This window comes from Hevea brasiliensis, chromosome 10 (assembly GCF_030052815.1).
Source record: "Hevea brasiliensis isolate MT/VB/25A 57/8 chromosome 10, ASM3005281v1, whole genome shotgun sequence".
Lineage (NCBI taxonomy): Eukaryota > Viridiplantae > Streptophyta > Magnoliopsida > Malpighiales > Euphorbiaceae > Hevea > Hevea brasiliensis.
In genome coordinates, this window is record NC_079502.1 from 79,389,492 (window position 1) to 79,414,357 (window position 24,866).

Consider the following 24,866-nt stretch of genomic DNA (forward strand, 5'->3'; position numbering starts at 1 on the left):
TTAATATGCTTCTCAAAAAATGAAAGCTTTGCATAAGTGTAACAGAAAATATGGTTCAAAACGAATAGCTTTCATTAAATTAAATCAAAGAAACTAATGAATTGGACAAAGGAGTTTGATAACTAGCTGCTAGATACATGAAAAAGGTTAAATAGATTTTCTGAAAATTATAAATATAACTGTTATTTTGTCTCTTTGTGAACTTTAAAATTGATGTCAAACCATAAAATTATTTTATTATTTTTAAAAATTATTTTGCTACTTATAAAAATAATATATTAATTTTTTAATAATGTCTGACTATTTGTAAAAATTATCTCACCACTTTCAAAAATCAATCTGTTAATTTCAACTACTACAGTAAAAAATAAGATTCTTTAAATTAAGATTCTTTAATAATAATAATAATAATAATAATAATAAAATCTAAATCTTGAAGTAGAGGTGGCAATTTGTGCCGTATCATATCTAAATGGGTTATGTCTCATTTTGACAATTATGCTCAACTTAAACACAATACAATTATTAATCGTGTCATAAATTTTTAACTTAAAGATGATATATTTATTAAACTAGTTACACGAAACGACTCTTGTAAGGTCATCTAAGTAGGTTACATGGCACGATCTGTGGAACTCTTTTAATAACTCGTATAATATGTTTACTTTAAAAATTTGAGAAAGTTGCAAGGGAGAGGATAAGACTTAAACTTGAGTTTATTCAATGCTCATATAGTTAATAACCACCTGTATTATACCTCAACTTTATATATATATATATATATATATATATATATATTACATCTATATAATAAATTAAATTAAAGTTATATTAAAATAAATAAGTAATTAATGATGTTAGTAATTTATTTTATTAGTATATTCGTAGAAATAATTTTTTAATTAATACTAAATTTTTATTAAATTTGTTCCTTTATTTTTTATTCTTAAAAAAATAAAATTTTGTTTCTAAATATTACAATCTTCAAAAGAAATTTAGAATCACTATATAATTTTATTTTCTTAACTTCACATAATTTATTCATATATAAATTGAGTAGTTATAATGAAATCAATTATAATATTTGAGTCTAATATTTTCTTTTAGTTCGTTATGTAATTTGTTTAATATACAAACAAACACACACATATGATAGTAATCAAATATTCATATTTTCTTTCAATATTAAGTATTTTATAAAAGTAATAAGAAAAATATAAATTATAAGATATTAAGAGTAAAATTATATTTTTAATTATAAATAAAAGAAATCATAGCAGATTTAAATGAATTAAAATAAAATAAATTAACCTGTTAAGTCAATTAAATAAATAAGTTATTGCGTGTCTTATTAAATTACGTAAATCAATCCGATTAAACCCTTATTTTTTACATATCATAAACAATGAACTCGCTTATAACCTAAATATATTTATATTAAATTCAAACCCATTTAATTATACATCGTATAATGAGATGATTTCAAAAATTGCTAGCTCTACCTTGAAGCTGTTGACTTGTTGTAAACTCTAGGAATGGCAACACACAGGCAAAGGTTTTGCCTTGCAATGGGTATTTTATTCTAATTTTTTATTTTATAATTTTAAAATATAATTATTTATATTTATTATAAATATTATACTAAATTTTAAATGTTATTTGATTACATTTAAAATATAAAATTAAATTATGTGTTTTAAAAAATAAAATAATTTTTTATATTTATAAAACTTATAATAATTATATAAAGTCTCTATAATAATTTTGTTTTTAATAAAATAATTTTACTTTCTTAATAATTATTATTAGATAAATTATTAAAATTTAATCAAATGATAAAATTTTATGAAATATAAATAAAATGAATTAAAATAAAAATAATTATAAAAGACACCATAATTATAATATACAAATCTATTTTTATATTGAAATGGAAATGAAGATAAGAATTGGGGCATGTCAAGATAAGAGATAAGTAGACTTAATCGCTTCAATCACTTGTTACTCGTCCGCATGGATCGCACACTGTCGTTCGCAATGAATACATCTGCGATTGTTTAACATTAATTAATTAAGTAAAATATTAATGAAATTACTTCCTAAGACTTGTTTAGCAATTGGCCTTTTACAGATGAAATTTAGGGAAATTTATAATTTAATCACTAATTACTATTTAATTTTTGTAATTTAAAAATTAAATGATTTTAGCTTCCATCAAAATTAGAGGTTTCCTATTTAATTTGTTGTTAATTTATGCTGAAAAATGAATGTATCCTTTATTTAATAAAAATTTACCATTAAAATAATTAATCCAAATGATAGAATAAAGCTCCAACAATCACAGTAAAAATTTAATGAGAATTCAAAATTTTCCATCAACAAATTTCCCTCTTCAATTACAGCTATAAATTTCCAACAACAAATTGATCCCCATGAGTCAAGCTTGTTTGCATTGAAACTCGAGAATGTGCTTAAATGCGGGAGAATTGGTGTAGGTTTGAATGTCTTCAGAAGTACGAAAGAGAAAGTTGTTCTGTGGTTGAATAGGATGAAGGAAGAATTGAACCCAGATGAATCCATTAAATGTGCTCAGTGCATTCTGCTATGCGTGGATGGTTGATATGGGCCAATAGAATGTTGATTGAAATTTGTAACTTTCTCAAATTCAATTTGTTGATTAAAATTGAAATTTCATTTTCTTGTGAATGGGAAACGGAGAAACAAGGGGGAAAAAACTAGGAAAAGAAAAGAAAATGTGTTGAGAGAGGGAGAAAGAGTATTTTTATTCATTAGAAATTTCCTTGCTTTAGACCAATGTCAGAGATAACTCAGTTTGGTAATATTCAAGGATTAAATTATAAATTTTTCTAAACTTTAAGTTACTATCCTCCCCACCACAAAAATCAAATATATAATCTCTTATTTAAAATAAGAAAACAATTTTATTTTATGTAATGAGCTTAAATTTATTGCTGTTAGAATCATTTTCAAAATTATAAAATCTTAAATTTAAATCTCAATTAAAGTCAATTATAAAAATAAAATAAAAATAAAAATTATTTCAAATCCAACACATTTTCACTTTGATTTCTTTATTCATCAATATTAAAATAAAATAATTCTTCAATTGAAAATATTTTGTATTAAAATTTAAGTCATAGCTTAACTTTCACCTCTTCAGTCATCACCTTTTTCTGATAACAAAATCACTTTTTTTTATTTAATTTTTTTTACTTAACAAGAATCACCGACTTTATTTAATTAAAGTTAAAAAAAAAAATCATGAATTGAAAGGATTTTGTAATAGAATTTAATTTATAAATGCATAAACATTGCGATTGATTTTATAATTATAAGAAAATATAAGTATTAGAGATAAATTTAACGATAGATCTATCATAAAAATATTGATTAGCGATGAATCAACGATGGATACTTTATTGATACTTTAACGACAAGCATTTTAACGATAAATTATAGTCATCGATAAAAATCTCGTCATTAATGGGCTTCAACAACGGATTAGTGATGAATTCATCATTGATCTGTCACTAACTTATTTTATTGTGATAAAGTTTACAATGAATCCATCAATTCGTTCCTAACATTTTATTTTATTTTTTATTTTTGTTATAAGTAAGAATCCCAAAAGCTAAACTGGGAATCCTAATATTAGCATTTAGAGAAGAAGGAAACAAATTTATAATTTCTAAAAAAAAATAAAGAAAGTCATTGAATATTGACTGAAAGTCTTTGATTGATTTCAAGTAAGAAGTTGATTAAAAAATTCACTACTAATATTTAATTGAAAAAATATTTATCTTATGGCTCTCTTATTCCTATTCAATTTTATATATCATAATTTTTTTATATAATTAATTTTAATTGAGATTCGATTTGAGATCTCACTTAAAGCTATTTCAATACCCCCACTTAATTATATTGATTAATTTCCACCAATTTAATAAGAAAAAGACAAATCAAATTTATTTGAAATCAAGATAGTCTCAATACAAGATGAATTATTCCTTAGTATAGACACCTACTTTTTACCTCTTTGAATATATGCTTTATAAAAGTAGTGAGAGCTCTATGATAAAAATATCACTGGATGAGGAAAAATCATGAAATACTTGATGAAATGATTAAAAAATTAATAAAATAAATTACTTTGTCATTTTTGAAGTAACACCTGCATTTGGGTTGACTAATTTAAGTTTAGTTAACTAAATTATTTTTAGGATTTTACTAAAATAATTTTAGTTAGCTAAATTCATTTTTGGTTAACTATTTTTTTTTTTTAGAAAATGAAAGGTTTTGTGCTTATAAAAGGGTTTAAAAGGTTATATTATTTAAGTAAACTTACTTTAGTATTTTCAGATTTTCAAGTGGGCCAAAAAATGATTAAATAAATTGAATTAAATAACCAAGTCTATTAATCTTTAATTTTCAGTCAATTTAAGAAAAATTGGTTTTTGAGGCTATTTGGGTTTAATTATTTTAAAGTCTTTTAACTAAATATTTTTTTTAATTTAAGATAAATAAAATAAAATAAAAAGGATAATTATCCCTTGATCAGCTTATCAAGGGATAATTATCCCTTTTTTTTTTTATTTTAATTAGAATTTCTTTAAGATTAGGATAGATTGTAGGTTATCTCTTTTTTCCTTAAAAATTCATATTTAACTCTAAGGCTTTTAGGGAGATTTTGGTGGCTGAAATTAGATCAAATCTGGGCTAATATTTTACTATATTAGTGTGTGGGAGAGTTTCTCCATAGAAGTTTTCTTCATTCTCTAATTTCCCAACCATTATTTACTTGCATTCACACACTAATCACCTAGATTAATTAGTTTAATTAATCAATTTACCAAAATTATTTTGTTTTATTTATTTCAAATTATTCCTAAGCTCTACACTGTGCTGAAGGAGACTCATAATTCTACTGAAATCATCCAAAGAAAGGTACATATTTGATTGGGCATCCACAACTCTAATATTGCTATTTTAGTCATTTTTAGTTTTTTGTATTTTCATTGTATTCTTGTTTGATTGATGTACTTTTGAGTACTCTATCGGATTCAATGGCTTATTCTATATGGAATAGCCTTTCAAATCATATAAAAAGCAAATTTCTTTTATTTTTAATGAATGTTTTGAAGTTTCTTTGCTTAACTGAATACATTGATATTGGTATGTAATTCGATTTTGCTAATTTCATTTCCAAGCCTTATAAAATTTATATTAGGTTGCAAATTTTTCTGGTAATATTTTAAGATGTTTAGTTTGTTAGTATATTTTTATTTCGTTTAACTCTATGCAGATTAATTATGATAATTCTTATAAAATCACTCTCAAATTTGTCGATTTTATGATAACAGTAGGTAGTTTTAATATTCTGTATTAATTGGTGCATGAAATTAGGTGTCCTTTTTCTATATTTTAATTTAATATCTTAACTATCAGCTGATAAAATTTGATAAATTTTCGAGTAGGCATAGTATTTTTAATGTATTTTTACTTTTTAGTCATTTTTAGTGGTCAGTTTGCATTACAACCTGAGTTAGTGAATTTTGTATACTCTTTAGGTTGCTAGTTTTATTGTTCTATATTTTTTTTGACTGTTAAAGTTTGATATGTTTAGGGTTCTAGGTATTTTTTCTGAATTTTTTCATTAAGTTTTATATTTTTTTATAGAATTTTCAAAATTTCTGCATAAATATGAAAATTTCCAAAAATTAGACTAGCTTAATTAAAATATGACTTTTTTGTTAAAAAAAAAAAATTAACACTCGTGAATTTTATTGATTTATTAAGATGCCTTTAATGAATGTTAGACCTACTGAAATTAGGATAATTAATTTAATTAGAATAGGACATTTAAATTAAGTAGAATTAATTATTTTTTAATATCAATTATGACTTGTTTTAGTTAGATAGTTAAATAGTTACTTTTTTTTTATTTTTCTGTTATTATTTATTCAATTATTATTTTGTATTCTTTATTTAAATACTTACTTTTGGCCTTTTTTTAGTCATTTTCATCGTGCAAATTGATTAAATGAGCCTATATTACCTTAGAGATTATACATGTTTAGGACCTTTTTCTTTCTTTTTATGCATGTACTTTGGATTGAAATACATAGAACTCTTTCTTTTGTATGTTATAACATGTAAAATAACTTGGCATGTAATTAACTTTGTTTTATATATATAAAATGACAAATAAGTTAATTCTTTTAACTTAGAAACATTATGTGATAGGATTTTATATGTGTATGCACCTAATTTTTTTTTTTTTTTTTGAATGGTTGAATTTAAATGTTTGTGTAGCCTTAATTTGCATAAACGTATGATTAGGGAATTTAATATAAGAGATAATAAGATAGGTTTTAGGAATCAATAGTAGAGGCTGACCCTTGTTCTAACATAAGTCTAGGCGGGGAGGGTATTTAACACATTCACTCTCTCGTGTTCGCTATTCCAAACCTAGTTAGGCCATTGCGCCCATGGCAAAAGAAGGGTAGTGGATCTTTGCGATGGTAAGTTGCTACCCACATCCCTTCCATGATTTTGTTATGGTTATTACTTGGTTGTGATTTCTTTTATTTGCCTTACACTTTGTTTGAGACGAGTGTAAGAAGATAAAGTAAGGTATTCTAAAGTAAGGTCAGGTAAAGTAAGGAAAAGTGAGGTAAAGTATTTTAATGTTATCTTGTTTGGGACAAAGGCACAGTAAACGATAGTTTAGTAATGTTATGCTTTGGATCAGAGGTATGAAAATGTAAAGTACTAAATAATAATATCAAACATATATATATATATATATATATATATATATATATATATATATATATATATATACACTTATGTTTTGTAGCAAAAGCAGAAACCATAGCTTTGTAATGGATTTTGTAAATCAGTGCGAGAGGAATAGATCCTTCAAGCATTTTGTAATTGTGAGTTTTGATTTGTAAAACAAGGGATTTTGTAATATTACTGTCGTTTAACGAAACAGTAAGATTTGGATAGCAATCAAAAGATATTGGTCCACTGCACAAACTAGACTCGACTGAACTAAGCAAGGAGTCCTAAAAGTTTATGAACGTAGTATCTCTAAGAACTGCTATGATTGAGGTGTTCAATCCTTGTTTTGTAAGCGGTTTAATTCCAACTTGGACTAAACCTATATGTGTCACACCTTACCCCTCTGTAAGGTATAACATGATCCCGTAGAATACCTAATGAACTACCGAACTTCACCTATCGATAACTCATTAAGTACCCTATAAGGGATTTTAAAACAATTTTTCTTATTTTTGATAAGTGGTGAGCATTTTCTAATAGGTATTAATCATTTATTTCAAGTTGAAAACTAGTTAAAATTTTTAGCCCATTTTATTTTTTCTCAAATTTTATAAAAATTTTGACAGAGTTCCATTTGTGTTTTGAGAAAACAGTTCTTCAAATACCTAAAAAAAAAAAAAAGGCACTTTCAATAATTTTTCAACCACTGCTTCAAATTCATACTCAATCTCAATCAATTTCTTAACACATTTATCAACTTTCAAATTTCAAATCCACTATTCAATGATCATCAAAATACTAGCAATCCATTTCATTCAAATTAAATAAAATAGTTTCATTCATATTTCATTAAGGACAAAACAATTTATATGCATCATTACAAAATTTACATTAAGAGAAATTCAACTAAAATTTATTACAAACTTTACACAAGCTTTATACAAGCTGCTCAAGACCGAATTTACATGTCCATACATTTATGTGCAATACATACATCAAAAGAAATATTTACAGTCAGGGTATAAATTATACCCGATAACTTCAAGCTGATAGATCCTCACACCTCAGCAGCTCAGTCTGCTGCTCCTCTAGTCTCTAAATCTGTGACAGCAATAAAAGCTATCACTGAGTACTAGGACTCAGTGGTGCACAACATACTAAAAGAATCTTTATGTAGAATTTAAATCACATTTATTCAAAAATTGAACTGAGTATGCGAGTTAAACACAAAACATGAATTATGAGATTTTGATCTAAACAATTTCATTTCAAGAATCAAAATACATTTCACAAAACCCACAGTTAGATTATGCCATTCGAAACAAATATAATCTCAATAGCCAGAGGCTAAGGAGAAGTCACATCACAAGGCTAGCTAGATCAAATATATGGATATCCATTCAAATCCTCTTCTACTGGCACACCTCAACACTTCTCCAGAGAAGGAATCAAAATTCGAAACTAATTACCCCCACTAGTCATACTAGTGAGGTGTTCAAATATATGGTCATGACACTGTGATTTCAAAACTTATCTTAACAATTTGCTAAACATTGCTATTTCAAATATACACAATAACTTTCACAGTTTAAATCAAAACATCATAAATAATGTCACAAATAAACTTTCAACAATTCAAAGCAAAAGTAAAATACATATTTCATTCACTTTATCAATGAATTTTAAAGCATGGTGATGTTGTGCACAAACCTCAAGCGAGTTGCCTCTTGGCCTTGACTCGGTTCCTCGGGTTCTTTTCCGGTATTCTTTTCAACTGAAACACATAATTTTACAGTTTTTCAGTACCATAACTTAACATAAATCCAAAAATAAATTTAACTTTACTTTTACCTAGCTCTAATGTGCTAAATTCGACGTTCCTTAAATTTTTGTGTTTCGGGTTACTATTCACTATACTATTCAAATCAAATTGTTGACTTTCTAAGGCTTAATAGGTATGGGAATTCCAACTTCACCCACATACCACATTTTAGTCACTAAATTTGTTGGTTTTGGTTGTTTATTCAAATTCTAAGTCTTTTAAGTAAATTTGATAATTTTCAGTTTTGGTGTCTAAGGTTGCACTGTTCCATTGGTCATCTTACTGTTGGAATTTGGCAAAACTTTCTTCATAGAAAATGTTCCCTATTATCTTAAGTTTATTCTTGTTTTTGAATCACTCCAATTAGAGTTTTGTAGCTCAAGTTATAGCCATTTGAACCATGGCTGCCGGATTGGACTCAACCCAGATTTTCTGGGCAATTTTGGTTTTGGCAGTTTTAGGTCACCAACTTGGGGTAGCCAAATGACTTGGTTAATGTCATAATTTGAGTTTGTGTTCTTCATGAAAGTTTTAGTTCTATATCTAAACTGTCCACTGGTAAAATTTCAGGTCATTTTGACTTGCCTATCTCAAGTTATGACCAAATTAACAAACACTGTTCATTTGGTCAATTTGTACAGGGCAGACTGAGATTTTCCAAGTTTGGTCAATTTGTTCACTAAGTTTTGGTCACTTTTTGGACATGCTTCCTAAATGAAAATTGTGTCATTTAGTGTCTATTTTCATTCCCAATTGGTCTTATACCAATTGGACTTGTAAAATTTCATTTTTAGTCCCTTAAAGGTAACTTGGTCATGTTGCCAGCAGCATGATCGCACTCAATCCGAATTGGCTTTTGATTCAAACACTTCTAACACTCTTCATTAGGTCACAAATGACCATTTCTCACTTCACATTAGGTCAAAGACATCATTTACAAGTTTCTCACATTTTTGTCTCTAACCCTAATGTCCAAAACCCTAATTCACAATTTCCTTGCATTTAGCTAATTCAAGCCTTTAATCATAACCATTTAACTACTTAAGGTTCATATTTCCATCCAAAATAATCAAACCATGCAATAACACCCCCATAAACATGCTGGCCGAAAATCAGTTTGGTCCTCCACACATTTTTTTTATTTCATTTCATTAGTTTCTAAGTTCATTTAAGTAACTAAACATTCATTTAAAGTAGAAAATTGAAAGTTAGCATACTAACCTTTCTTAGAACTTCAATTCCTTCAAATCTCTATCTTTTGTATTTCTTTCCTCTTTCAATCTTCTTCTCAAGTGACTAAAACAAGTTCTAATGAGGTTTCTATGGAAGCTATTGAGGTTTAATGAAGAATTGTAAGCTTGAGTGCAAGCTTTAATGGAGGATATCCATGGAGAAGTAAGGGAAGGGTTTCGGCCGGCTTGGGTTGGGAGAGAAGATGAGGGTAAATATTTTTTTCTTTGTTTTATTTTTGTCTTAATCAATAGATATTTAACTTAGTCAAATTTGGTAGGAAATTAAAAATCAATTGTGACATCATTTTGATGTCATAAAGTGATGTAACTTGCTTTTTCTTTTCTTTTTTTTTTTTTCCATTTATCTATTAGTTCTTTAATTTAATTTCCGACTCTGAAGTTTTCTTTTCTCCGATTTTATTTGACAGTTAGGTCAGGAGTCAGCTCTCAGAGTCAATTGACCAAATTGCCCCTCGCCGGTTCAACCGAGTTTGCAAATAATTTAATATTTCTTCTGGCTCCCTGACCTAATTATTTGACTGGCTTAACAGTTCTTTTTCGTGATTTTCTCTTTTCCACTGTGTTCGTAATAGTCCTAAGGACCGCGGCGTCACATTTTACGGTTCGAAATTTGAGTTTAAATCGACTTCGTAGTCAGTCCCAAGAAGGTCATCCATCGCTGTGACTCTTGACTCGTTTAACTTCTTATGTTCTGTTTTTCTTGTTTATACTTAACTAATTGGCAATTACTAATTATTTGTGTTTATAGCTTATCTAGTTGTCTTAAGTGTGGTTCTAATCTCCTTAATTATCCGGACCAACACCGGTCACGGGAACAGTGAAATATACCAGGCTATACAACTAGGGGTGTTACAATATGGATGTATTTGTATTGTTTTTCACGGTGTTTTTGTAAGGATTTTTTAGACATAAGAGAAATCGTCTCAAAGGGTTTTGTAATATGAAGATCTCTTTCTTCAGTTTTGATTGTGAAATTAGTTTTTAAAAAATTGAGTTTTGTATTCTGATAGATCTGATCCTTTTGCACTTTTGGAGTTTCCCAATTATCTATACATATTTCAAAATTTTCGATTATTATTTCTTCACTATTAACTATCTTTCTCGACTCAGATGACGAGGTAGAAGAGTTTAAAGAAGAAACTGTCCTACAGAAAATTGGATTCATACTTAAGAATTTTTCTAGGTTGATCTTTTGAGTTAAGTGAGGTAATCGCCAAAGGAATCACTGCCCTACACACGCTCTCTCGGCTACAAAGATTGGACTTACAACCCAGGCCTGTTTACACCTCTAAAGAAGCTGTCTTATCACCTTATATATATATAAACTGGATTGCAGGAAATTAATGTGATAACATTAGAGTAAACAGTTATATACATGCAAGTAATAACTATAATCGGTATATATTTATACGTATTATTTGGTCCTATATTGTAACACCCTCCCTACAGCAACTCCGTACATTCTACTGTTCCAGTGACCAGTGTCGGTCCGGACAGCTAGAACATCCACAAAAATATTTAAACTAAAGTGAAGAACTAAAATTAACTCAAATATTAATAAGAAAAACTTAGAAAAAATTTTAGAAATAAAATACAACCAAGTTAAATGAGCCGGTGCCCTAGCGATGGGTAACCTAGTGAGAAGTTGCGGTTCTCGCCACTAGGAGCCCTAGACCCAAGGGAAAAATTATAAAATAATTTTTGAGACTCCAGAGAAGGGTCATTGAGGTTCCTATGGCATTAGAATGCCAAGAAAATATTTAGAAAAATTTTTCAATCGGTACAGATAATTTTGACCCGTTAAGCCAAACGGAGGGCATTTTGGTCATTTCGCCTTCAGAGGCGATTTTTGGCCGACTTGTCCAGTTAAGTAAATAATTATTATGATCTAAAATATGAATAAACATTACTAAAAATTAAATTGAAAATGAGTAGAGATGAAAAGAAAAGAAAATGAAAGAAAATACCTAATAATGACATCATATGATGTCATTAAAAACCTATCCACCAATCACAATTTGTTAAACTCATTAAAAGAGATAAAAGAGACAAAAAAAATTGAAAAACCAATCTACATCTTCAACCTTTGGGCAGCCAAAAAACGTTGAGAGAGAGAGAGAGAGAAGAGGTTCCACCATTAAAGCTCCCTTAAGCTTCATTTCCCACTTCAATTCACCTTAAAAACTTATCTTCCCTTCACTAAAAATTTCCCTTACCACTAGAGCAAGACTTGGGCAGCAATTAGAAGAAGAGAAAGTGGAAGAAATTGAGGTATGAACAAGCTTAGAAAATCACCAAAGAGGTTAGTGCCATATACTTTGCTTTTATACCTTTCTAATCATGAATTTGAGCTAAGTTAAGTTGAAAATTTGATGAAAATTGAATTAATGAAGCATGGTTATATTCCATGAAATTTTGGCAGCCTTGACATGAGTTAGAGCTAGGAGAATTCTTTGGTTAAAGTGACATATTAGCTGCCCCTCTTATAAATTATATGATTAGTATAGTAAATTAGGAGTAAGATGCATGAATTGGAGGCTTGGTCAATTAGGGTTAGGGTTTTGAAATTTAATTTTGGTGGTGGATGAAAATGGACATAAACTAAAGTTTTAATGGTCAATTAGTGACCATTTGAGGGAAATTGACCATAACTTGGAGTGAATTATAGCATTAGAAAACTGATTTGGTATGCTGCCTAATGAGAGCAGCAGGTTGGGATGTAAGTCCAGCCTGTTTGGACAGCCACAACTTGGGCTGTGTAGGTTCAATTGGTATTTGGCCAATTGGACATGAAACTAGACCCATAATGGCACAACTTTAGTGAAGAAACCATGCCCAAAAGACCAAACCAAGTGGATCAAAAACTTGCCTCAACCCGGGTGTCCTGCAACTAGTTTCTGCAGAATGACCAAATGAATAGTGATTGTTCATTTGGCCATAACTCAGTGTAGAATGGTCCAATTGACCTGAAATTTTACTAGCAACAAGTTGAGATATAGACCAACAACTTTCATGAAGGAACCTACCCCAAATTATGACCAGAACCTATTCAACAAGAGAGTGGAAGTTACTGTTTACTGCACTGTAGATATGGTCAGTTCTGAAATTTTTCAATCCGGCCAGTTGTGGTTTTTAGACCATTACTTGAGTTACAAAACTCCAAATGGAGTGATTGAAAAAAAGAAATTCAACTAGACAAAATAAGGAACAACTTTCATGTTTATCATTTTCTCAAATTCCCACTGCAACAGTAACTAATAGAACAGTAAAAATAGGATATAAAAACTGAAAATTCTGCTCCTTTAATTTTAAACTTAGAAATGGTATTGGTAATCAATGCCAACAAATTTTGAATGCAAAATATGGTATATTAGGAGTGTTAAAACCAATGTACCTATTTTCTATACAAAAATCAACATTTTTATTGACTAATGAATGGAATAGTAACACCAAAACTTGAAATTCAAAAATTGAAAGATTCCAAAGTGACAAATGCCCTAGTATACCTAACAGATTGGTTTGGATAGTTTGGCATGACAATAGGGTTCAGTTAGCAGTACTGCACATGGCATTATGCCATTCTATGATTTCATGGCTTTTAGCCATTTTGACCTTGTATTGAGATTTGGCCTTGTGCCTAATGTCATTACAGCTTATTAGCTGTTCTGTTGCACACCGGGAGATACATATGTGACCGATGGTGTGACGGCCCGAGGTACTTGATACCCAGTGCCTGTTTACCTATTTATCCAGTCCAGTCGTCCAGTATAGGTTACTTGGGCAACCAAAAATGAAAGTGGATAAATTTTACGAAATAATGAATATAACAAGTACAAAATAAGTAAGACTACAAATACTCATCGAAAATTTAATTGCAATAAGACATCAATACATTCACTGCATATTTAATTTTCTGTTATTTCTTTTTATTTTATTATTGGCACCACTAAGCATTATTGCTTAGCGCGTTGCTTTTGCCACGCGTAGGTTTTGGAGATACTGACCGAGAGCCCAGTAGACCACAAACTGGGTGAGACCTCCTGCAGCTCTGCATAGTGTCCGTGTCACCTCACCGTCATCAGTGCATTGGTAGGACACTAGGTTTTATTTTGATATTTTGTAATTAACTTTTACTTCCTCATATGTAATTGAAACTTATGTAATGTATTTTGGCATTAATGTAAATAGTAGATATTGTGTTTGTGAATGAAAAAGTGAATATTTATTTATGACTTTTACATGATCATAATATGAGATGAATGATTGAGAAATGGAAATGTTGTTGAAAAACATATTGAGACTTTGTTGATGAAATGGAGTTGGGATTGATTGGAAATGATTATTGGAAGTGTTTTTCACAGGTTCCGAAGAACTGTTTTCTCCATTTTTAGCCGGTACTCCGTCGGATTTTCTATAAATGACAAATAAATTATAATTTCAATAAATGACTTAAATGAATTATATTTCATAAATTATATTTAAAACTATGATAAAAATAAATTAAGGAAGAATAAAAAATGATTGAGATAGAATAGAGTGTTCCGGTACACCGTGTGACATATCTTACTCGAATATACTGTAGACGGGTAAGGGGTGTCACATATATAATCGCCTGGTAAATGAACATTAGTTTCAATTTTATAAAATTATTTTCACAAAATATGTAAATATTATTTTTTACAATAGTGTTTGTATATAATTAATTATTTTTAAATTTATATTATTGCAGTAAAATAGTGTTTATATTATTATTTTACACGAAATATAATGTAATTGATTAATTATATTTTATATGAATTATATAATTTATTGTAATATGTTTATATTTATTAATTATTTTAACTATTAAATTCAAAACGAGAAACATAATTTCAACAACCTAATCACAAAAATGTAATATGTGTTGTCACTCGATTGTCACTAATAACTAAGAAAAAAATTCAGCTTCTCATAAAATTATTGCAAAGCAATACAAAAGTATGAGTATGATACAATGTGAATAAATAAAACGCAGTGTTGTGAGAATAAAAAGCCACTTCAACAAGAAACAGTTGTGAAGGTTCTATCTGTTAGAGTAGTTATAACACTAGCGAGAATTCTTATGGCTGTTATGAGTTTGTTAGTTGAGTTGTTAGATGGTTGTACACGTGGATCAGTCATCCATTAGATACATAGGCCATATGAGTTGTGTAAAGATTCATTCTATAATTCTCTCTTGATTGTTAATGCGATAACAATCTATTCCTTATTCAATCCTTGTTCTATAAAATACCTTACCAGTTGGTATCAAAGCCCTCGATTGTCATGGCAATGGAAACCTGTTTGCAAGAGTGGAGAAAAGAGATTGCAACCTTGGTTCTAGAGTTAGAGCATCATCAAGAAGCGAAAATGGAGGCACGATTACAAGATATGGTGAAGGAGTTGAAATCCCTAATTGCGGGTATGGAAATTTAGTCCATTAAAGTAGTAGGTGGTAAGAAGAATACTGAGAATTCTCAAGCAAAGTAGGATAGGGAGGTCATTTCTTGGCCCAACATAGCGACAACAAAATTTGAGTTTCCTCGGTTTGATGGTGAGGGTTTGGAAAGGTGGTTACTTTGGGCTAAGTATTTCTTTGAGGTGGCTAATGTGCTACAAGAAAGCAACGTAAAGATTACAACTTTGCATTTGGAGCTAAGAGCCATCCAATGACACCAAGGGTTTGTTAAAGTTAAGGGAGAAAAGGAATATGTGCATTGAGAAAGTTATGTTGAAGATTTGGTTTCTAGGTTTGGAAGTCATGCATTTGGTGACCCAATTGTAGCACTACGTAATTTGAGACAACAAGATTCCTTACAGGAGTATCTCAATGCCTTTGATGAATTGTATCTAAAAGCAGGTATAATTGAGGAACAAGCCTTATGTTTATTTCTTTTAGGGCTTAGTGATGAATTACAAATGCCCATTAGAATGTTTAAACCAAAAACCTTATCTAATGCTTATTCTTTGGCTAGACTTCAAGAGTTAGCCATAGCTGCTGTTTGACAAAAGCCAAGAACCTTGACTAAATCCACATCTGTTTGCTCCTCTTCCAGAAATTCTACCTATAATAAACCCTTAACCTGACCACATCAACTTATCAAAATAAACCAATTAAAACCTTCAAAGATCAACCAAACCCAAACAGTAACTGTACCTATACACCCAGATTACCTGCTAGATTACCACTCACTTTGACAAGTAAAGCTATTGATGAAAAGAAAAATGAAAACTTATGTTTTTGGTGTGATGAAAAATTTGTGCATAAGCATAATTGTAAGAAGAGACAATTGTATGTGTTGTAATTGAAGGTAGTTATTAATGAAGAGGAATTGGAAGCAATGGTAGAGGAAACTGAAGAAGTTCCTGAATTGCAAGGTAGTCACTTATCTCTCCATGTTATATGGGGGATGGGAGGTAACCGAACTATGATGTTGAGAGGGCAATATGCAAAGAAGAGACTCATTTTTTAATTGACATGGGCAGCAAACACAATTTCTTGAAGGACCAACTAGTTCCTAAGCTTCATTGTAATATAAGTAAAGTCTCTGGAGTTTGGGTTGAAGTAGCCAATGGCCAAGACTTGAAATGTGAAGCAGCATGTAAAGGATTCCAATGGGCAATGTAGAGACAAGAATTTCAAACTGATGTTTATATTTTACCACATGAGAGCTATGATTTGATTTTGGGCAACATTAGGCAATATTTGTTGGAATTTTGCTGATTTAGTAATGAGTTTTCAGTTGCAAGGGAAAGATTGTCATTTGCACAGGGAAACATTTTTTCAAAATGATCAACTCAATGTTATGAGTATTAAATAAAAATCTGTAGGTTCTGTGTATGATCAAAGGGAGTCAAGTACTGCTGGACAATTATTTTTAGTACAACTTCAGCAGCAATAATGGCCTGAATTATAAGATTTTTTACAATAATATGATGACATATTCAAGAACCAAAAGGCTTACCGCCTTGGCAATCTCATGACCATAAAATTCCAATAAAACCTGGTTCCCAACTTGTAAACTCTAGACCTTACAAGTATGCATCGGTCTAGAAGACTATTATAGAAGATATGGTTCCAAAAATGTTGCGCAATGGGGTCATTCACAAGAGTAATAGCCCTTATGTTAGTCCTATTGTTTTGGTTAAAAAGAAGGACAACTCTTGGCATTTATGTATTGATTAAAGGGCTTTGAATCACATAACAATCAAGGACAAGTTTCCTATACCCTTGATTGAAGAATTACTGGAAGAATTGGGGGGTGCCACAGTATTTTCAAAGATTGACTTGAGATCAAGGTATTGGCAAGTGAGAATGGATGCTGAGGATGTTCCTAAGACGACTTTCAAGACACATGAGGGCCACTATGATTTCGTGGTTATGCCATTTGGCTTGACTAATGCTCTATCTACATTTCAATCTCTTATAAACTCTGTTTTGAAGACTTACTTATGCAAATTTGTTTTAATTTTCTTTGATGACATATTGATTTATAGTCAGCATAAAGAGGAACACTTACAAGTCCTGCAACTTATGAGAGATCATTAGTTATATGCTAAGATTAGGAAGTATCAATTTGGTGTTGACCATGTTAAGTATTTTTGGCATGTCATTGCTGCTGATGGGGTTCATACCGATTTAAAGAAAATCCAAACTATAAAGTATTGTCTAGTACCCCAAAATGTTAAACAACTTCAAAGTTTCTTGGATATTGCTGGGTATTACTGTCGATTTGTGACTAGTTATGGCAAGATTGCAAAGGCTCTTACAAAGTTACTTAAGAAAGGCACTTACAAAGGCAAGAGGAAGCTTAGGTAGCTTTTGAAAGATTGAAGCAAGCTTTAATTCAAGCATCTGTGTTAACTCTATTTGATTTTTCTAAGCCATTTATAGTTGAAACAGATGCCTCGGGTGAAGGTATAGGAGTGGTGTTGATGTAAGATGGGCACCTATTAGCTTTCATTAGTAAGGCTTTATCCACGCAAAATTAATCCCTGTTTGCCTATGAAAAGGAAATGATGGCTATTTTGTTTGCAAGTAAGCAATGGGAACACCATCTCTCATTGTGACATTTCATCATTTGAACAAATCATAAGAGCCTTAAATACCTTCTGGAGTAGAGGTTGACCATGCAAGCTTAGCAACATTAGCTTGCAAAATTACAACAATATGATTTGAGATGCAATATAAGAAAAGGTCGAAAATACAGTAGCGGATGCTTATCCAGGCTACCAATTTCAGCTAGCTATGCTATTATTGCTCACATTATTCCTGACCAGTTCTTAATGGCCATTAAAGACACTTGGTCTATTGATTTTAAACTTCAACAGTTGATTTTCGAATTACAGCATGACTTTTCTTCTTATTCTAAATACACATGGCAGTATGACCAGTTGTGTAGGAATGACAGACTTATTATAGGAGATAATGCCACCTTGAAATTGAAATTACTTGAGTTCTATCATGATTCAGCCTTAGGAGGGCATTCAAGTGCTATGGTTATAGGCAAAAGGTTGGCTTCCATTGTTTATTGGAGGGGTCTATGAAGGGATGTAAGGGACTATGTTCGTCAATGCCATGTGTGTCAATAAAATAAGTGTGAAACAATAGCTATTTTAAAGAAGTTGCAGCCCTTGCCCACACCTCAAGGGATATTTACTGACATCACTATGGATTTTATCGAGGGCTTTCCTAAATCTCAAGGTCGATCAGTTATAATGTTGATTCTGGATCGTCTTACTAAGTATGCCCATTTTATTGAGTTAATTCATCCTTTTACTACTAAGGCTATTGCTTAAGCATTTCTTGACCATATTTTCAAATTACGTGGGTTACTTATAACTATTGTGAGTGATAAGGATGTTATTTTCACAAGCCATTTTTGGCAAGAATTTTTAAAATTGTAGGGTGTTTCATTGAATCTTTCTACTGCTTATCATCCTCAGAGTGATGGCTAGGCGAAAGTAATAAACAAGCGTTTGGAAAGTTATTTGCAATGTACGTTTGTAGATTTACCTCATTCTTGGTACCAATGGTTATCCTTGGCAGAGTATTGATATAATGCCTCATACCACTCTACCATTGCTATGACATCATTCGAAGCTCTATATGGTATTCAACCTCCCATACACATTCATTATTTTCCTAAGGATAGTAATATTGAGGCTATTGATGTGTAAATGAGAGATAGGGAAGACACTATTCAATTACTCAAGCATCATTTGCATCGGGTTGCCAATCGCATGAAACAGTTTAGCAGATAGGAGAAGGACTGAAAGATAATTCTAGATTGGTTATTTGGTTTATTTGAAATTGAAGCCTTATATGCAAACTAGTGTCTCTCGCTCTCACCATAAGCTCCATCACAAATATTAGAGGCCATTTCCTATTTTGGATAGAGTGGGTTCTATTGCTTGCAAAACTTAGCTTCTGGATGAGTCTAAAATTCATAATGTTTTTCATGTTTCGTTATTGAAACCAGCTCATTCAGCCTCTACTTCTTTTGGGTTATTTCCTCAGTTGCATCAAGCCCCACCTCTTTATCCTCAGGCAATGTTATATAAGAGAATGGTTAAACGCCGCAATCAAGTTGCTACTCAATGTTTCATTCATTGAGCTGATACTTCTCTTGCAGATTCTTCGTGGAAGTTTGCTAATGAGATTCAACTGAGATATCCAACTTTTCTTCCTTGAGGATAAGGAAGTTCTCAAGCGGAGGAAGCTGATACAATGTGAGTAAATAAAACCAAACGTTGTGGGAATAAAAAACCCACTTTAGCAGTAACAATTGTGAAGGTTCTATCTATTCGAGTAGTTATAATGCTAGCAAGAATTTTGTATAGCTGTTGTGAGTTTGTTAGCTGAGTTTGTTGGATGGTTGTACAAGTGGATTAGTCATCCATTAGACATATAGGCCATATGAGCTGTGTAAAGATTCATTATGCAATTCTCTCTTGACAGTTAATGCGATAGTGATCTGTTCCTTGTTCAATTCTTTTCTCTAAAACACCTCATCAAAGTCCACATGTTATGAAAAAATGGAAAATACCATTAGGAATAGAAAATGTAAAAGCATGGGCTTAAGATTATAAAAGAGAGAAATCTATTTAAAACTCAGAAAATTCAATTGAGATGGAAAGAGAATCAAGAATAATTCAACAATCACGTGGCCATTTTTATGTGAATATGAGTGGAAAACAAAAGATATAGAAAACTAAAATAAGTTAACATTAACTTTTAGTAAGGGTATTAGTTGAAATAAATAATATATAATTTATAAAACATTGTCAAAACCTCGATTTAATAAATTTAGAAACTGAAGTTTTTGGAGATTTTAAAAGTCTCCAAAAACTTTCTAAAACCTTAACCGTCCTTTAAAACCTTGCTCCCAAATAAAGTATTAGTAGCATTAATATCCAAACATTTTGGTAATATTATGAGAAGACAATATTAAACCAAGTTCAAGAGTTCCACAATTTGCTAAATTTCAAAGGAGTTTTTATTATAATTTATTTTTTAAGTAAAATTTATTTTATTAGTAATTATTGTTAATATTAATAAAGTTTAATCTAACAATAAAAAAATAAAGTATCAATAAAATAATCCTTTCAAGATTTTTTTTCCTAATTATACTCGACTAATGTGATTTACCATAATGATTTTAGCATATAACCTAGTAACAGAAACCTAAACAATAGTGTTTATAAATATTTTTCACTAAATTAATTAAGAAACATTCACAAGTTTAATCCATCGATATTAAATTTAAATTCAAAACTTATTTCTTTTCCTTTTTAGATTAAAAAGCTAAAAAAAAATTTAGTTCAAGAAAAATTAAAAGGTATTAGTGCTTGATTTTAAAATTGACACGAATTAGTGCTTGATTTTAAAATATCAACACCAGCATTTTAATAATCATTTTATAATCAAGCAATTAAATCTTAATTTTAAATTAACTAAAATTAATCATATAATTTTTTTTGTCATTAAATTCTATCAACTCTGCAATTTTAAATATTGTTTTAAATTAATATTTTAATTTTTCTTTATAATCTAAATTGTTTTCAAATTAATTTACATTCAATATATTAATAAATAATATTTAAAATTTTTAAATTTTAAAGTACTGGTCAACAAAATTAAACCTTAATTCATAAAAAATCTGATTCTTATTATTTTTTTTAAATTTATGTATTAACTCAATAATTAAATATTTAGCTCAAAATGTAAGTCAATTAAAGGTTTTGATACATCAATTCTTTCTCTTGAAAAAAAAAAAAAAACAATCTAATGAATATCTTTGTGCCAAGTTGCCGAGCGAGAGAGTCTCTCCAGACAACAAGGTCATGGACAGCCTGTAAAGCAATTAGGCTTTCAATTCTAAGTAAAAGTTTAACTTGAGGGATGGCATTATATCAGATTTTTATGAATACTTAATTTGATTAAACTCTAATGAAATGATTGTAAATAATATATATTAAATTTATGATAAATTCAAATTTAATCTTAAAAAATAGTATTCGTGACAAGTTTAAATCAGATACGAGTTCTACTTATTAGATATTCGTTAACTGAATCTATATATATATATATATATATATATATATATATATATATATATATATATATATAATTAAATGTAAAATGTTTGTTTTTTATAATAATATTTATACATTTTATATTTTTATTTTAAATAAAATATAAATATTTTATAAAATTATTAAATTTTTAAAATATAAATTATTAATAAAAATAAATTTTTTTGTAAATTATTAATTAAAATATATAAATTTAAATAAATTTAAATATTTTTTGAATAATAATAATTAAATTTAAAATATATTTTAATAATTGATAATAAATTTTAATTAGATTTAAGATAAATTTAAATTTTAAAAATATTAATTAAATTAAGATATAATGATTTTTGATACTGTTGCCACCCCTAACCCCAAATATTTTATCAAGCCTAAGACGACCTCAAAACACTACTTTTTTTAGGAGGTTGTTCGCCACATGTCGATATGATAATGTAAGTGTTTATGCATAGACTTGTACCGAGATTAGTGTGACTTAATAAAATTTTCATGGATTTATCAAGTAGCGTATCTTGCTCCTTAACCTTTCCTTTTTAATCAAAAACAAAATCAGAGAAAAATATTTTTTAACTAAAAAAAAATAAAAAAGATAAATTGATCTCAGGTTTTTTCCTTTGTGCCCCAAAAAGACAATGAATTCTTTGCTAAAATAACCGGTGGCTCCCCTGAGAACCACCACCTTTTTTCTTTGCAAAGAAGGCATTCTTGGGTTTTGGAATCTCATGTATGTCCATCACTTGAATTGTTCTTTGCTTCTTGGCTTCACAAGACCAACCACAAAACAACACTAAATGCAAAGTCCTTACTAGTATACAAGGACATTTTGAAGTCCACCATGTTGAAAGAAACAATAACAAACTGGATAGAAATCAAACCATTTAAGGCTTCTTTGTAATTCTCTTGAAGCCTCTTCCTTGCGGAAGCCAGCCTCCCAAAATCAAAGTCTCTCTCTCTTTGTCGCTGCTCTCTCTGTCTCTGCAAAGTCACATATGTCAACTCATTTTCAGTAGCTGAGTAAATTGGTGACAAAGTCTCAAATCCTTAGTTTCTCAACAACCAAACAAAAGGCTCTCATTTGAAACACTTGGTACCTGTACATCGTGAGAAGCAAATGCAGAAACAGGAACTGATTGTTGGGTAGATCTAGGTGGAGCTTCTTTTCAAGGAATCGATTTTGGCTTTCGTTCTGATTCTGAATTATTCTTGTCTGAACCAGAACTCCCATCTATGAAAAAACATGGGAAATTCAACATAGAATGTAGAAGCAAACAAATTAATCAAACTCAACTGCAGGAAGAGAATGTAATAAAAAAAATAAAATAAATCCAACTTTGAATCTGATTCTGCACTCACTGTGAGTAATTGGAGAGTATGCAAAATCAGGAACCTAGAAAAGAATAGAATCTTAGAATGCAATCAAAAGATGGAATTTTCACCAACTTTCCCATACAAAGCGACAGGCAAGAAAAGATTATTTCACCTGGTGATGACCATTCTGGAGAATGTTCTGCTGTGGGGAGTCTCCATCAGCTGCAGAAACACCATCATTAATTTTCCATTCCTAACTTCATCTTCACAGTAAAATCCATTTCCTTATATATAAGAAATTTTGCCGTATGATAATGTTACCCATTAGAGCAGAGGATGCTTGCTTTCCTTGTGGATTTAGTCTCACCCATTCATCTACAATTTCTTTCCATTTCCTGTAAACCAAACAACCAAGGAAATAATCTTGAGGTGCTCTTTCAGCAATATATTTAACACTAAACAAATACAAAGCAAATGAAAGAAGAAAAACATAACATTCAAAACCTGACAAGTTGCTTCACTAATCTCCGAACATCATCGGATGGATGCTTTCTCAAATGATTGACATGTCTTCCAATATCTGTCTCCTTGAAAGCCAGAATTCTAAAATTAATTACTTCCCATAGAAACAAACTGGATGAATAAATTAATGAACAAAAATGTGGAGGAAAAAAATAAAAAATTGAATCCGCAATTCACCTTGAGTGCCTTGAAGATTATTTCCATATCTGCTAAACATTGAAGTAAATCCACCAGAGAATCTTCAGACTGAAACAACATCACCCATCAGAAAACCAAGTCAAACCCAATAATTAAACACCAAATGTAAAAACAACAAAAATGGCAAATGGATCAAAACCTGGTCAGGATCTTCAAGATGTTGTTTAATCTCTAAAATCTTCTTCTGCTCATCGTCGAACAATCCTGCGTATGAATCCAATTCACCGTCGTCTTCTTCACCTTCATCCACATGAATGTTAAAGGCGACCCACTTCCACATCCATCTCCACCTTTTACTTCATGCCTGTTTTCTCTTATTTCATGCCCATCACTTATCCTGCCCACATTGGCGAGCCGGATGCATACAGCATTTCAACAATCTTATCTCTCCGCTGCTTCAATTCAGCCCCGAAATACAACGAAGCCACCAGAATCGCTGTGTCCATAAAACTCCAGACATCAACGCCTGAAAAAACTTGTATGCTTTTATGGGTATACAAATCTACATACTGTGGAAAGCAACAGAACTTGCAGATTTTAGAAGTGGATTGCAAGACAATATCAGCAGATCTAACACAATTTGGAGTCCAAACACAAAACAAATCAATGAAACAGAATTTAGAATCTGACGAAATGGGTATGCTAATGCTTCCAAGTTGCAACCAATCAAATTGATTCCTAAGAACAAAAATCTGAATTTAGGAAAGCCCACTTAGATCTGACTCCAAAATTCAAAAGCAAAATAAAAAGATATCTGAACTCTAACATTCACAGGGAAAACAAAAAGTAAAAAACAATAATTTCTATGACCACTCAGTCACTCCAGAGGAAAATAAATAAATAATAAAAAAAAAAAAAAAAAAAAAATATATATATATATATATATAAAGGGTTTTCAGAACTATTTTTTATTATTTGATAATTGACTTAATTTAATTGATTTAATTTTATTTTTTTATTTAATCATATTATAACTCCAAAAATCAACATTATTAATATTATTTATTTTTATCTTTTTTATTTACAATATTAATACTTTGATTAGTATATTCAGTTTTTTTAAAATGTTTTCTATGAATAATATAAAATATAAAATATTTATTATAAAAAATAATTATTTTAAAATGTAAAATTATAAGATTTTTTTTATCAACAATAATAATTACTTTATTATTTTATAACTATATTTTTAAAATTATTTAATTATTTTTTTGAAAAATTTTAATTATTTTCTTATTTCAATAATAAAATAAATAATATGATATAATAAATCAATAATTATATTTTTTAATAATATAATAAATAATATAATATATTAAATTAATAATTTTTATATTTAT

General features: G+C 29.6%; 1 pseudogene; it reads right to left on the minus strand.

Moving 5' to 3' along the window:
- Positions 1 to 22,079: 22,079 nt before the first annotated feature.
- On the minus strand, positions 22,080 to 24,224 carry LOC110663997 (probable mediator of RNA polymerase II transcription subunit 26c; annotated as a pseudogene).
- Between the last annotated feature and the right edge of the window lie 642 nt (positions 24,225 to 24,866).